The following is a 16000-nucleotide window of genomic DNA, read 5'->3' on the forward strand; positions in this document are numbered from 1 at the left end:
CTTGTATCGAGAAAGAGAAAAAAAAAACCCAGCATGCATTGCGCTCGTACTATCTCTCTTTATAATATATGCATATGGGTCTGAACGCTCTAGAACGCTTTTTATAAACCAGGTCGTCAATTCCCGCTAACTATGTACCAAACATGATGCTGTATACATAATATTCTACCTTTTCCAAGAAAAACAAAACAGACATCATCACAGTTTAGATGACAAAGAATCTTCTTTGACATCAAATTTGAGTGGAATTAGGCAATTTCAATTTGAACCGATGTCTCATTTTGATCCAGAAATTGAGCACGAAAGTATAAAATCCGGCATTGATCGCCAGATAAGTCTGGCAGCCCGAATCCTATATCGATATATTTTAGATAGTTATTCTGAGATGCTGTTTAAACCCTTCCTTCTGCTGTCATATTAAAAAGAAAAATGATCAAGCTTTTAGTAGAGGCGAACACTTTTCTGTCAGCAGCAGGATCAATAACAACCCAGATACGTGTAATGAAGCATTTATTTGCAATATCAAATTTTGTCAGAAGTTCGAACCTGCCCCAAATGTGCATGATGAGTTACCATGGGAAGATGATGGGTAAACATGAAAACCAACAAAACAGAACAAAAAAATCTAATGGGTTGATTCTCCCTACAGGTATAGTGATCAGATAACTAAAAATATCGCGCATTATTGGCTTCTGCAGGAACCCTTCCACTCTGTACAAAAAAGTGAAACATGTCATTTTACAGGCACTAGATAGTGCATGTGTTGTCTATTATGTTGTCAGTATATTTAGATGCTGCAATTAATGAAATATACCCTTTTGGATTCTGGCATTTTGGATTTAAGAGCGATTACCTGAGTTTGATTATTTAGTTTGCATTCATTTCGAATGGCTACAACGAAAGCCATCATGTTCCAATCTTATAAGCAAGCAACCAGATCGAGAAACAATGACATGTGGTTCCCTCAGAAGGGCCAGACAAGGAGCTTCGATTACCTTGTCTAAGGGCACTGGACTTAAACGGGGTCATTCCACCAGACCAACACCCACGAGTCATACAGCCCACGAGTTCGACATTAAAAAAAAAAATCCATGAGTCATACAGCCCACAAGTCAAACAGCCCATGACTTCGACACTTGGTATTAGAAACAGCTCACGAGTTTCACATCACACGGGGTTTAATGTCCTGGTCTCGAGGGCCTTGTTTGCTTAGTGTCGAACTCATGGGCTGTGCGACTCATGGGCTTTATGACTCATGGGCTGTGCATGTGACGTGCACCAGACCTAAACAAGGGGAATAGCTCTATACCAAATTCCAAAGTTTGAGAGTGCTCTGCCTTATCCACGGATCCACAAGCAGGGGCTGATCCATAAACAGGAAATCCGTGAAGGGGAGGCGCCTTTACAAAATAAAAATAAAAAAAAGGGGGGGGGGTGCACGCGCCCCATTTTTTCTTTTTATTTATTTTGTTTAAGCAAAACATAAAGAGGGGCACGCCCGGTGCACCCCTCTGGATCCGCCAATGATAAAAGTTCCTCCAATTTGAGGCGAATAATATGGAAGATATTTGGAAGACTGCATGTCAAGTAAATGCACGGCGAGATAATTACCTCATCGTTCTTATTTCAAGTTTGTTTGCTTTTTTGTTCGTATGATGTACTGACTATTGAACGCATTGCAAATTTCGTAGTTTTTCCATTCTCTCTTTCCTGGCATTATTTACTTCTGATATTTTGACCTTATGTTTGATCATTTTAACTTTTGATAGGTTAAGCCGGCACTGTAAATTTCCAGCTCTTTAATGTCCAGCTTGTATCGAAAAAATCCCTCACTCACAGCGGTAAACAAAGAAACAAAGAAACAAACAATAAATGAATAAGCAAACAAATAAATATGAATGAATAAATAGATAAGTAAATAAATAAACGAAAAAAACAAACAAAATGGAAATGAGATAAAAAGAGAAGAAATATTTTACACAAGGGCAAAGTGAGCGTAACAATTATGTTCGAGTTTACGTTCTTGCTTTGCATGATTGTGTGTGTGTGTATGTATGTGTGTGTGTGTGAAATACTTCCAATTTTCTAGAAAAAAAGGAAGAAGATTGAAGTGGAATAACAGGTAAAGATTATAGAGAAAATAGAATCTACGTATTTGTGTGTGCGTACTGCAGAGGAAGTGTATAGAGAGGGCGATGGATAGAGGGAGTGAGTGTAGAACAAACTCAAAGAAGAGAGAAGGAGAGAGGGAGGGAAGGAAAGTAGACCCATTGCGGACGAGATGGAGAAGACCATCAGCACGATTCCGTTGACCACAAGGCATGACATTGTCGTCGTTTTTCGAGGAGTAGAGGTCCATTAATTCAGCCGGAACCAGGCCAAGCGTAACATGTTTTGTCTACATCACTCGCTCGGAATACGCAATGGCGACAAAAGATACGATCCGAATTAACTTCGACGTCATGTGCAATATCCCTCACGCTCTTCGTCTTTTCGAGAGAGAACACGTCTCAGACTTTTCTCGTATTCCATGATTACGTCTTGTAGAAAACAACGTCGCTTCCCAGTAGTTTGTTTTCTTTGTTTTTCTAGATTCATCTTAATATCATACAGAAAGTTCTCAACTACTGTGTAGCTGCAACTGGAAATTGATCGTCCAATATTTAACTTTATATGACAGCAGAATAAGAGTAAAGGACAACTCGTTAATGAAACGGGTTCAGCCCCATTTGTAAACATCTTAAAGAATGAAACCTCACTAGTGTCTCGTTACATAACAAGGAATATTCTTGAAGTTATTATTGAAAATATCCCATATTTTCTTAATATTCTCTTTGCTTTTTTAGCAGCTTTAATTGTACATATCTCAAATGAACCAAAATGGAGCAAACTCGACACAATTGTGTTCAAACTTCAGTGAGAGAAAATTTGGAAAAAGTCCCAACCGACAATGCCTTTCGGACACCTCATTCTAAGATCACTTCTATTTTTTCCCCTCGACAATCACACTATTTTCATCTGCAAGAGTATACTATTATGTACATATTATGCATGTGTTTGTGTGTGTGTTTGTTTGTGTGTGTGTGTGTGTGTGTGTGCGTGTGTGTGGGTGTAGGTGTGTGGGTGGGTATGTGGGTGGGTGTGTTTTAGTGCATACGTAGGTACCAATATGTAATTAGGTTAAACTTAAATTCCGGAGAAGAAATAAATGTAGACGAATTACCCGTGGAAAGAGTAGGGACTTGCCGCCTTCAGATATATCGAGTCAGGATTGATAAGTCATATAATAATCACGATTTTCAAGGCTATAGAAGAAGTCAATAGGCCTTTCAACGGTATAAGCCAAAATGAAATAAAATAGCGTTATACAAAGCAATAACAAAAACATTGTATAGACAACACATAATCAGACCAGTATTTCTTGAACTAGCACAAATATAAGAATAAGTTATAATGGAGGGAAACTTAGAAAAGCAAAGCTTCCACTAGGCGGTAAGAAATTCCAAAATAATGGGCCAGAGTCTACTAATGTCCTTAGCATGAATGTGGTTCTCAACGGAGGTTCATTTCAGTTTGGTTCAATGAAATCATTTCCGGCAATCAATACAGAAGTACAGATAACAATGAGATCATTTTAACTTGCTGGGGGCACATCTCTAGAAGTATAAACTTGTGGAGAGTTTACCCTTGACATGGATGCATAATATGCAGTAATATTCGAAATTGAGATAGATGAAGATACAAAGGAGAGATAAGGGAAAGGGACAGGGACAAGAACAAGGACAGAGACACTGGTAGGGATGAAGATATACAGTATAATTATGTCTTGTGGGGTAGTGAGGAAAACTGTCATTTCTAACAAACAAAATAGATAATGATGCTAGTTCTTACATGTTGATACAGGGCGTTAATTACCCAGCTCCGATGGGTCACGTTTTTTTTTTTTTTGGAAAACAGAGACAGTCTTACTCTTTCTGGTGACAATACTAAGACTATTGCATAGAAAACAGGCTCTGAGATTACACATAATAATTATGTTTCAATAAATCATTGCTCTCGTCACCTACATTGTAATCTAATATTTCTTATTATTCACTACATTGACTACGTTTTCCATCTCTTTCTAATTTGTGGGTAAAATGAGATAAAGATTTCACGACATTTAATTGCATTAGCAAGAAATTCTTCAAATGATTTTGCTTCTATTGGTTCATTGAGTTACTTTCCATCCAGACTTTAATAACGTCTACTCAAGAAGAAAGCATTTCATATTAAAAGAAAATGCCACGCGTAAGAAACACCTATTTATCTTCATGTGGATATTTGTCAGCACATATGGCATTATCTTTGCGTCCGTCACACTAAGGCAGCAGTCCAATGAATCTATTTTTGCAACGATCTGTGTAGACTATCGTATAGTTACCACCAAACTGCAATTCTCGCTACTTTCCCGTTTACTTTATCCCCCTTTGCCATGTTCACCTCTCCTTAGAAACAGTCTTCTTTTTCTCTCTCTCTCCTCCAAAAACACGGGGCAATAACCTCTCCCATATTTTGTCTCTACATAGTTTTGGAAACATGATCAACCACCGAAATTGCGTTGTTCTCCACCAAGAAAAGCGCGCCACTTCACCCGTCTTTTTTCAGAGCTTACAGAAGATGAGCAATAATGGTAACAGCGCCGAGTGTGTCCACTTGGCAAAATCCGACCGGGTGATCCGTTTTTAGCTGTCAATCTCGGCTGTTGAGAAGTGGTCCCGATAGGACCCCAGTCATGCTACGGCATGAAACTCACGTCGGAGAGACAAGCCCCCCCCCCCCCATTCTCCATCTCGATTTCCTTTTTTTCTTTCTCCTCTCTTTTCATTTCTATCTTTCAATCCTTCTGTCAATATCTGCATAAGATACGCTGTTTGTCATTCTATTTATTTTTTTTTTAACAGCCAGACTTATGCATGAAAAGATCGTCTAACAACTCCTTGTTGATTGATACATTCATTAAATGTCTTCAACGGGAATCAGCTTTTCTCCCTGGGTATGTTTGCTCTTTGTTTGCTTTGTTTGTATGTTTGTATGTCCACGAGAGGCAATTACGATATTTTAACAATATCATTACATTAATGAGATATGCAATCTAGATTAACACTTCATCATTTTTTTGTATTGTAAACCTTCTTCAGCGTAGACACGATTGTAGTTTTAAAAAATTTAGTGGTAGATTTTGAATCGCATCGAGGAAAGAAAGTAATTACATATTTTTTACAGTCTTTTTCGACCTGACACTCAGAGGTAGTGAGCAATTAGTGCCGTTGGAACTTGAACATAAAAAAAAAAACTAGTACTATCTATCGAGATTTATCACAGTTCGACCCGGAATCGTATACATGAAACTTAATGAAATCAAACAAAGTAAACTCTAAATCTGAACTGTTCTATTATAGTCTCGAGTGTGAAAATGAAATGATTTCAATGTAATGGCTGCTTTAAAGTGGTATACTTTTGGATTAATTAGTTCTGTCATACCGCCACCATGCTTAGTACTGTACCATGTAATACGTTGATTATACGGTTGTAGAAAACACATTCTAATGACACTTTAAAGGGCGGGACGGTATAGTTTTGCTTGAGATAGGTCTTCCGTTTGTCAACTTTTCTGTTAGATAATCAGAAACCTTTTATGAAGTATGAAAGAGTGTACAATTCTAAAAGACGAACCTAAAATTTATTTGATGAAAAGTGGCTTTGAAATGGCTGAGATATCCAAAAACAAAGAGGTACTAATTAAAGGTAAGCTATACTTTTCATTTGGACAACTTTTTTAACTTTGTTTTTGGATATATCAGCCATTTAAAAACCAATGTTCATCAAATAAACTTTGAATTCCTCTTAGAATTGTATCTTCTTTCATATTTCATAAGATGTTTCTAACTTTCTCGCAAAAAGTTACAATCTGAATCTCCCATGTCAACGTATATATACTAACTATACAAACTATACCATCCCTTCGAGAAGAACAGACAAGCGAGAAGTCTTTTTCCTACTTCTTAGGACCAGTTTCATTTAGGAAACGTCTTACTCGACATTACTGAACAACTTTAAGATTTGAATTTCTGTTTATTAGTTAGTTTCATGTGCTCACTAAACCTCTCTAAAGTGTGTTCAAACATTCGCTTTTGGATTATTGTCGGTTGCGAGTCTGTAACAATTTTTTTCCTCTGTTAGCTTGCGCTTAAGATCAAAATAGGGATATAAATTTTAGGCAAGTACGAACGATATAGCTTGCAGAAGATGATACGATTTCTAAACAAACGGAGGAGGTTGAATGACCTTGGAAAAGGCTGTTTGAGAATGCAAAGGAGAGAGGGGTTGAGGGACAAGCCAAGTTGCTCCTTTTCTAATTTGTAGATAACCGTGGAACAAGAAAAATCATCTAGTGCTGAATGGAATGTGTCATAGGAGCCAACCCTGGAAAAAATGTCTCTTGTTGCACGCTCGAGTTGTGATGGTCGTGAAAAAGGTTTCTCTTTTCGCGCGCTCTGAGCTCTCCGTCTGGTGCGTCCTGCGCCACGCCATGCTATTTGTAGGGTTTGTGCGTGCTGGCGAGAGGCGCATTCGATACCTAAGCGAGCCTCGCTCGGCGCAGAGCGACCCGCCTGCCATCGCTACTCGCTAACTTGAAGTGATTCCGAATCGAAGAAATTGATCGCAGAAAACATCTTCGGAAACCATTTTTGCTGGGGCTGAATTCCGCGAGGATATTTATTCAATTAGCCGAGGCTGGCTTGTGCCGAGACCCGAGATCGAAGGCGTAAGGCAAGGTGTTTAGCCGTCTAGCAAATAACCAGATTTCGTCATTGCTTCAGAGCCAGAAGGCTTCTTTCTCTCTCGCGTTTTAGTCATGCTCTTCTTTCCCCTCCTCGCGAGTAAGAACGTGAGGTTTGAAAGAATAGGAGACATGCTCACCGATTTTTCGTCCAGTGGCCCCCTCCTGGCGAATTATGACCCGCTCTTCGAAATTAGACCGCGATAATAACGTGGGCGGAGCATGAATGCCAAGTCGAAATATTAGAATAATGCTCGACTGAAAACGAACATTTTTTTTTTTTGGCAGAGTTTTATCTCAGAAACATGCAGAAGTTGAGAAATGTTTCTGCATATGGCATATATAATTATCATAGGCCTTTGAATGTATTATTGTGCTCCAGCATAATAAACAGTATTATTGTATTCATGCTGAAACATTCTTATCTTACCAGAACACTTGCTTAGTGGTAATTGTTTATTAAAACACTGCGTCAAAAGACTACTGATGTTTTAGTTGTCACACATGAATAGACTTACATCATGTTGTGCTGTTATTAAAAGATACGATCCTTTTTAATGTAAGCACTGTTTTCAAGGAAGGGGGTAACGTTGTTACCATCTCACTATTCACGCTCCTGTGTGAGAGACATGGGTAAAACATTTTGCCATCAAATGTTTGCACAGGGCAGTCTTAGACCTCTATTCTTTTCTTATGGGGTCTCGAACCCTTTACCCACTGTTTTAGAGTGCCTACTTATTCACATACATTGTGTGAATAGTTTGTTCTGATTGGTTTTGTTCTGTTATGCTTATGAGTAGGAAGATGAGCCTCACTACTGATAAGGCTAAATCAACTTCATGTCAAGATTAGACTTAGCATGATCGTGGCCTTACATGAAGAGTTCAGGATAGTCTTTATTTTCTTTTCCTTGATTAGGTCTCGAGTAGTGATGTCACCATATTGATGTAATTGGACGATCCAACCTAACAAGGACCACGCTACAAACGGCTGTGTGTACCTCTACTCATAATGCTTTATATTCGGTGTTTTCTTCACTCTTCTGCTGTCCAATCACAGTCAAGTTCCTTTATGTTTTTTACATTATATTGGCACGTTGCAAGGTCCGGATGTTTTCCAGAGCTATGAATTTCTACAGAGCTCTCGGGGTCAACGCCTCTATCCTCTCAGATTGCTTCAACTTCACAATTCATTTCTTTATCTCACCCCCTCCTGTTTTGCTCACATGAACCAATTCTTTCCTAACTTTTCTGTTGTTAGCTCTTGTCTATTGTTCCGTGCCATTTCTGTGTTTAGAGTCCTCTCCTCTTGCTTCTGACCAGTTCGCCCATCCTCTTCTTCCCCAACGTCCCCCGGTCGGATAGCTTACCCCTCAGCGGCGCTCTCACCCGATCAATGGATGATGGAAACTGCGCTAAGAGGCAAAAATGGGCCCTCCGTTAAAACAGCCAAACCCCGCGAGCTTTGGGGGAAGTTGATCAATACTGCAGCATGTTTTCTCCGGGAAAAACGAGTGGATTTAAGTGTGCGCCGAATCCCCCGCAGGTAGCAGCACTAGAGATAGAGACAGAGCCAAACTCGCTTTGACTGCTCAACCACGCAGAATTGATGTGTTTTGTCGGATTAAATTGTTTATAATGAAGAGGAATAGAAGTAACCCCGAGAAAATTTTGACCAATGTTTACGATCTTCTTGATAACTGCTCTGTTCGGAACTGACCTGGCGCAATTGCAAGTTAATAAAGTAGAACTGAATGTTGGCGTTGATCGATCTATTAAATCTTTCCCGTCGCAGTTATTGCTTAAAAAAAAAAAAAAAAATAGGCTGCATATGAGAACATGGTGAAAGTGGCGTACATCGAACTTTGTACTAAGCCATTGTCTGAAACTAAATCTTCAGTCGTTTATGACGATCTCAAGGAAATAATCCAGCTGCTATTTCAAATCCTGACTTATCCTTTCTGTAAAGAGGCTATTTATGCATGTGTGTATTTTCCAACAGTGGGAGAAATTGCAGGAATTAACTGTCCTCATTTACTAACCTACTTTGAATCTAAATTCACTCTAGCTAGGTAGCTAAGTGGTTATTCTCACACGGACAATTTTGAATGCTACAGTAAGCTGTCATCATGGTCATAGCACAGTGATTGCTGGGGGATGTGCATTAGCAGTCCATGCTGTATAAACATATTTTCTTGTGAGGTGGTAAAAAGCAAACGTTGGGTCCCTTCCCCATAACGTCATGATTTTGATTTGAAAAATGGACGTATATGGAACCTCTAAATTCCTGATTTACTCTAGCAAAAAAGGAAGTTCAAAGAAAGAGCTCCTACTTATATTAACATAGCTATAAAATGATATATGAAATATAGATATAAAGTAACACTGCTCCATCGTCAGAAGTCGGATTATCACTACGTGTGGTCTTGATGAGGAAGGAGAGATTTATTAATACTTTGCATGGTGGCGTCGGGAAAAAATATAAAATGCTATGTACCAATCTCGCCAGTGACCATCAGGTAAGATTACACTCTGTATTTCCGTAGTCCTTCTCCTTATTCTTTTATTTTCTTTATGTCCACTTATTTTTGGGGCATACGTCTGTTGCAGTGTATCCTGTTAAGATTGATTTGGTAACAATTCAAATCTGTCATCGCGAGATCGAGCCGAGATGACGTATTGGTGGGAGCAATGTTCTGAAGCCTGCACGCTGTTCAAAACATCGCGTTTTAAAGAGCACTATACAATCCTCAGCCATAAAAAAAGCAGATAGAAAAAAAAATGGAATGATTACCATACTCACAATGACGCCTGCAAATGCTCCCATATATTGGGCTGTTGCCTAGATTCTTACACAGAAATGCACGCACATACATAATACACAACATATCGTAATAACAAATCTCTGGGATTCTTCTTCTCTTTCCCTCTCTCTCCTCTACCACTGTCTCTCGTAATATACTTCTCCCTCACAATCTAACCCTCTCTCTCTCCTCTCCCTTTGTTTCTTGCCGTATATATTTCTCTTCCTATGCAGACTCCCTCACCCGCTGCATCTTGTAATATGTATTGTCTTTCTCTCTCTCTCTACATCTCCACGTTTTTCTCTGGTAACTTTTCTTTTGTATGTGCATACTCTGTCCGTATCTTTTCTAGTTCTTTGTATCTCATGTCTTTCCCCGTACCTCTCTGTATATTTCTTTCATTATCTCTGCCTCTGTGTCTATCCATATCTTTCCCCGTTGTCTCTCTCTGTCCGTCAGGTATATCATTTTGCATCATTCTATATATTCCCATCTTTCAATCTCTCTGTCTCTCACTCGGTAGTAGTTATCTAAACCGCTTTCTCTCTCCTCTCTATCTCTGCTCCTCTCTCCCTCTTTTCCTATTTTCTTTCCATGCTCTTTCCCTTTCCTATCTACTACATATCTGTGGCATTCATGGACTAACAGTCACACCTAGTCTACGTAGCCTTCTTTATGTGAGCTGAGCTTTAGATCACGTGATGTTCATTCCTACCCCCTGCTAGGATTCCTTGTCCCCCCCCCCCCCTCCTCGTCGACCTCCACCACGACCTTCCTCCCCTCACTCAATAGCTAATCTCCAGAAACACGAACGGCAGACGACAGAGACCGATAGAAATCGATTCACCAAATTTGATCGAGGAAGCGATATCCGAGGTATCGCAGACTTTTTGGCCTTGGACAAACTTTTCTGGTGGTTGACATTGAATCTAAACGAGCTGTGAGGAAAGGAATTACGCATGAAGTCAATCCGAAAGCGAAGGTTTTCGGCACCCACGCCCTTAGGCGTGATATCCTGAAGAAAATGTAATACACCAATGTTAACTTTTGGACGTTTTTCAAATATGATGCATTATTCAGAAAGATGTTGTGTTTGACAGCAGCACCATGAAGCAATTCCAGCAACCCATGATTCCCAGTCGTCAGTTCTCTGTATACCATTTAGCCATGCACTGTACATTCCTTTACATATTCTTTTATTACCTACTCTTCAAAATGTTAATTCATTGTACAATTTAGCTGATGATTTCCTTCTTGGATCATTCTTGGCTTGTGAATTAGTGTGTAGAAAGCATAAAGTAAAGAAGTCGAGTCAATGATTGATTGAGGATATGCAAAAGAGCATAATATTGCCTTCATTACTTAATCTATTATTAATCCTAAATAAACGTGAAGTATTAGCTAGAGAGTATTGATTAAAAAAACGGTTAATTAGAGGAGGCAAATGGCATGAGTTGTAGAGCTTTCAATCCTTTTTAGAATAGAACATAGAATACAGGACGTTGGAGCAACTAGGAATAATGATTTAGGAAAACATTCTTTATGCACAACAAGGTAACATTTGTCATTTGGGAAGTTAAACATGAATTGCAGAACGCAAAGCGTTTGAAAATACCTGTGTGGAATGTTAGCCTGGATCCGAAACGGAGGTGTTGCAATTATTTCACGAACTTGTTCTATTCTGCGCATCTGATGTTATCCAAAGACTGACAATAAGACTGACAAGGCATATAATCCTTCATTCTTCTCTTAAAACATCTTACCATTACTCTTTCCAATATCTACACCCCCTTCCCCTCCCATTATTTCTTCCCCTCTTCCACCTGAATTATATCTCTCTCCCATCTGTATTCCCTCTCATCCCACCTTTAACCAATTTCCTCTCGCAGTCGGCCTATTCAGTCCCCGCCCCTCTGTCCTATCTCTTTCTCACACCCCACACGCTAGACTGGCGATGCTTAGACATTGAATACGAACCGACGAGGATGAGAAGGAGTGAGAGAATAACAGACATTAAAGGATGATCCACCAGATCTGTTGGACGCACGGCAGTTTAGGAATAAAACGTCGCAAGTAACATCTTTGCCTTTTATACCTTACACACAACTTTCCGTGGGCAGGAGCAGATTGTAGTTTCAGGTTTGTTATGTTGATTCTATGAACATCGATTCCACCGCATTTTGTGTTTCCCCGTGTGCTGAATATCAGGAAAGAGAGACGGTATTCCATCAAAAACGTCTGCATGAGGGTATACTTAAAGAACCCCAAATCAAAGTAAAACATGACAGACAAAATATGACTCTCTTCGGGCCATCTTTCCTAAACAACACATAACTATGTATCAAAGTACCCGCTGTCCCACCCTGTCTTTGCGATATCCTCAAACCTCTATTCATAATCAACTCCCTTTGGAATCCCCATCCAATCCATTAAATTCTATGTGGTATCCCGCGCCTGATCCACTCATTAACGTCATTCCGATTTGTCTTCCCTAATTTCCCTGTAACAAGGTTCAAAAGTATCAATGCCCCATCCCCTTTACTCTCTTGAGTCAGTAAACCCCACCCGTTGTCTCCTGTTCCCTTAATTCCTTCCCCTATCATCTAGAATCTATCCTCATCCCATTGGTAGCAACTTTACCAATTACACGACTTGCCTCTATCCTTCATTAATTGTGTCTTCTTGGTTTCCAATCTCACCCCACCACTACGCATCCCCTCCATCTTAACACACCCATTCCTCCTCCCAATCGTAGGGGCACTGTGGCATAGAGGATAAAACTCCCGACTCCCAATCGGAGGACCAGAGTTCGATTCCCGCCCAGTTCTTACGTCCTTAGACAAGATGTTTTTACCCACCATGTCCCTCTCGACCCAGCTGTATGAATAGTTACCCTACAACGCAAGGGTAATAATAATGCCAAGGCCCTCTGGCAGAGCAGTGGCAACACTGAGGAGGCTATCCTGGGTAACCTGGCTAAATAAGACATTATCATTGTTATTATAATTATAAATTATTATTATTATTATTATTATTATTATTATTATTATTATTATTATTATTATTATTATTATTATTATTAATACTATCTCTGTCATCTTCTATTCTGCCCTCTCCCACACATGTCTGTATTTTCACTCCTTCTTTGTGCTGTGGTATGCGTGTCCATTAGACTTAGCATTGCTCCTCAATCGGTCCACAGCCAAGGGTTATCAACTCCCTGAAAGGCTTCTCTGCCACTGTTAGATGATGAGCGCTAGACTCAACAGTCTCACGATATGTTGTCCCCATGGAAACTCATCTCGTTTATTCAATAGTTCTTTATCATTGTAATAAAGAAAAATTGGTGCCCGGTCTTAATATATAGCATCGCAAATTTCTTAATGATACTCTGTCATGTAAGAACACTGGCAAGCGTTTCTGACGTGTATTTATTCTTTAAGACGCATAGTTAATTTTTTTTATTACATTTCTTTTGACCATACGATTACCAAGGGGACGCGAGTGGGAGGACATGATATTCGGCTGCTGACAAGAATTTCACTGACATCACCTTTCGGCGTTGGGGAGGGGAAAACTTGTGAAGGAATGGCATAGCTTCGCCCTATGGTGACCCAGACTCGAGCAAGCAAACACACAGACCCCGTAAATAAGGCAGCTTCCTGCCTTCGCCACACGTCTATTGCTTTTTTCCTCTACTCTACTTTTTTCTTATCTTCTTCTTCATTTTACTCTCTGGAAAGGCGCGCTGAGGTGGTTAGGCCGTGTCGGGTTTCGCGCGTCGCATCGAACGGCCGGGTGATGCCCGTGCCGACGGCTGGCCGTGGGTCGACGATCGATGCTCCGATGGAGGCGCACGTAACCTCGCCCCAGTATCGGCCGTGACCGTTGATCACCCCGCAGCACGTGCGAGTCGCCACCTCGACGTCTTACTCTCGGCGAAGAGGGGAAGATGAGGCACGGTGGATAAAAGCTTGGGCGGAGCCTGTCCCTCCAACCCAACCCTGCTCGTCCGTAATGGACTTTCTTTGCCATGCCTGGAAGCCAATTATTACTGCGGCCCTCTCGGAATATCAATGGTGCTCAAAAGCCTCTTGGCTTTGGCGTCCGGCACCGGGAATTAAGGTCCCATTGGGAAACAGGTCCGCACCTTTCTTTGCGATTCTATGAAGCACCGTAAAGCTACACCCACACAGTCACAACTACGTTGGCATCTAAAGTAGATAGCAACACATTATATCCTTAACACGTGTCCCTAGTCCTAGTCAGTAGTGAGCCCTCAGCTGCATTTTAACGTTCAATTGCAGTATGGTATGACAAGAATGCAAAATAGTAAAATGTCCACTATGTCCGCTGCAGTCATTATTGCAGGGCATTTCTTGATTGTGTGTTATTAGATAAACATAATTAACATAATATAAGACGGTCACATTAAAAACCCAACCGCATTTGGAAGAAGAGCAATGGCGTCTGTTACAAATAAACGCACACACACACACACACACACACACACACACACACACTTATTATTTCATCTTTGCTACTACTATGATATGCTGATTCCCGCTCAGTGCTACATCCTTGGACAAGATGTTTTTATACTCACCACGCCCCTCTCGACCCAGGTGTATGAATGGTTACCATGGTAATAATTGTGGCAGAGCCATGGCAGTGGCAACATTGAAGAGGCTACCCTCGATAAAGAAGACCTTAATAATGATGATGATGATGATGATGATAATAATAATAGTAATGATAATGATAATAATAATAATAATAATAATAATAATAATAATAACAATAATGATAATAATGATAATAATAATAATAACAATAATAATATAATTACTATCATTGTTATCAAAATCATTATAATCATAATTATTATTGTTATTATTGTTATCAGATCGTTGCTGATATGATAGAACTTCAGTTTCACTAAGACTAATTAGCGGATACTGCTCATCATATCTTAATTCAAATAGACATGAATCGATAATTTGCTTAATAATTATATGATATCATTGTGGACTCTAGAAAAGACCGTCTAATTATAGATTGTGAACAAAGAGCTGTTCAAACAAATACAGGACAAAAGAAGCGGAGTAGGGGATGGGGATACCAAGCCCCTACCAACACTTGTGAATCACACTGCATTAGCCAGTGGGGTGGTGTGTTGTTTAGGGGCGGTGTTTGACCTCGCCATTGCAGCTACCCCCTCTCTCCCCCTCCCTAGCCTCTCTCCTCATCCCACCCGTCAGTCTCTTGTTTCTATCTCCTTGCAAACAGGGAAGGGGGTAAACCTTCAGGTGAAAACACAAACGGAGAAAATAGCGAAATGCATTAAGCGAGAGGGAGAGATATTAGGAGTCAGGATAAGCCAGAAAACAGAAGTATCCTAAAATTAGTATGCTCTCTTCCCCCCCCCCCCCTCTCTCTCTCTCTTGAATAAGATAAAACGAAAACTTGAACTGCGTTAACCATGTAAACAGAGGATTAGCAATAAAATGAATTATAACGCTATTTATCATATTTTCATTATAAATTATATCTTCCATTCCCGAACTCTCTTCATTTCTTTCTCCGTTCTCTCTCACTCTTCCCCTTCACTATCACATGTACATTCATTTTTACGTTACTTATATGCGCAAAATTGCGTGTAATTTGTCTAATTGTATAACGTGTCTTTACGATTTAAGTCATTTTTCTTTCTTAATTCGATGTATCTTAAAAGTTTATTTGACATTTGACTTTGTGAAAACAAATGTCATGTTTGCATATATTATGTATATATACGATTCAAGAAATAGAGGGAAAGAGAGAGAGAGAGAGAGAGAGGGAGAGAGAGAGAGAGGGAGAGAGAGAGAGAGAGAGAGAGAGAGAGGGGAGATAGAGTATATTGCTTGGCTTTCCTTTCCCTCTTTACCCTTTAAGGGCACGGTCGTATGAAAATCTCGTCCTTCAGTTTCAGTGGTTAGTTCAGTGGACTCCCATATCGATTAGGTCCTGTGGGAATATATTTCTCCTTCTTAGATTATCATTTCTATGAAGTAAAGAAAGACATTTTTTTTTCTGGACAACAAAAAGAAAAAAAAAATGTTTTGATGCCTAAACCACAATGCAGCTTTAAGTCTTTGGGCGAGGCTAACCCTCACTAGAAGCTGTGTCTGGGTATCGATCTCTAATTGACAGCAACCCGTGGGCTTAAAGGACCGAGTTGGTTTTTGGGAGAAAGTGGATGGCTTTCCCCTCGCAGAGAGATGAAAGAATGTCTGAGGAAGAACAATGATCAACATGGGAGGTAGGCCTACTGGATAGCTCTGAGCGCGCTTGAATTTAAAAAGTACGCTGCATAACTCGGTGCAAAGACAATA

The sequence above is a fragment of the Diadema setosum genome, chromosome 19, assembly GCF_964275005.1.
Source record: "Diadema setosum chromosome 19, eeDiaSeto1, whole genome shotgun sequence".
Classification (NCBI taxonomy): domain Eukaryota; kingdom Metazoa; phylum Echinodermata; class Echinoidea; order Diadematoida; family Diadematidae; genus Diadema; species Diadema setosum.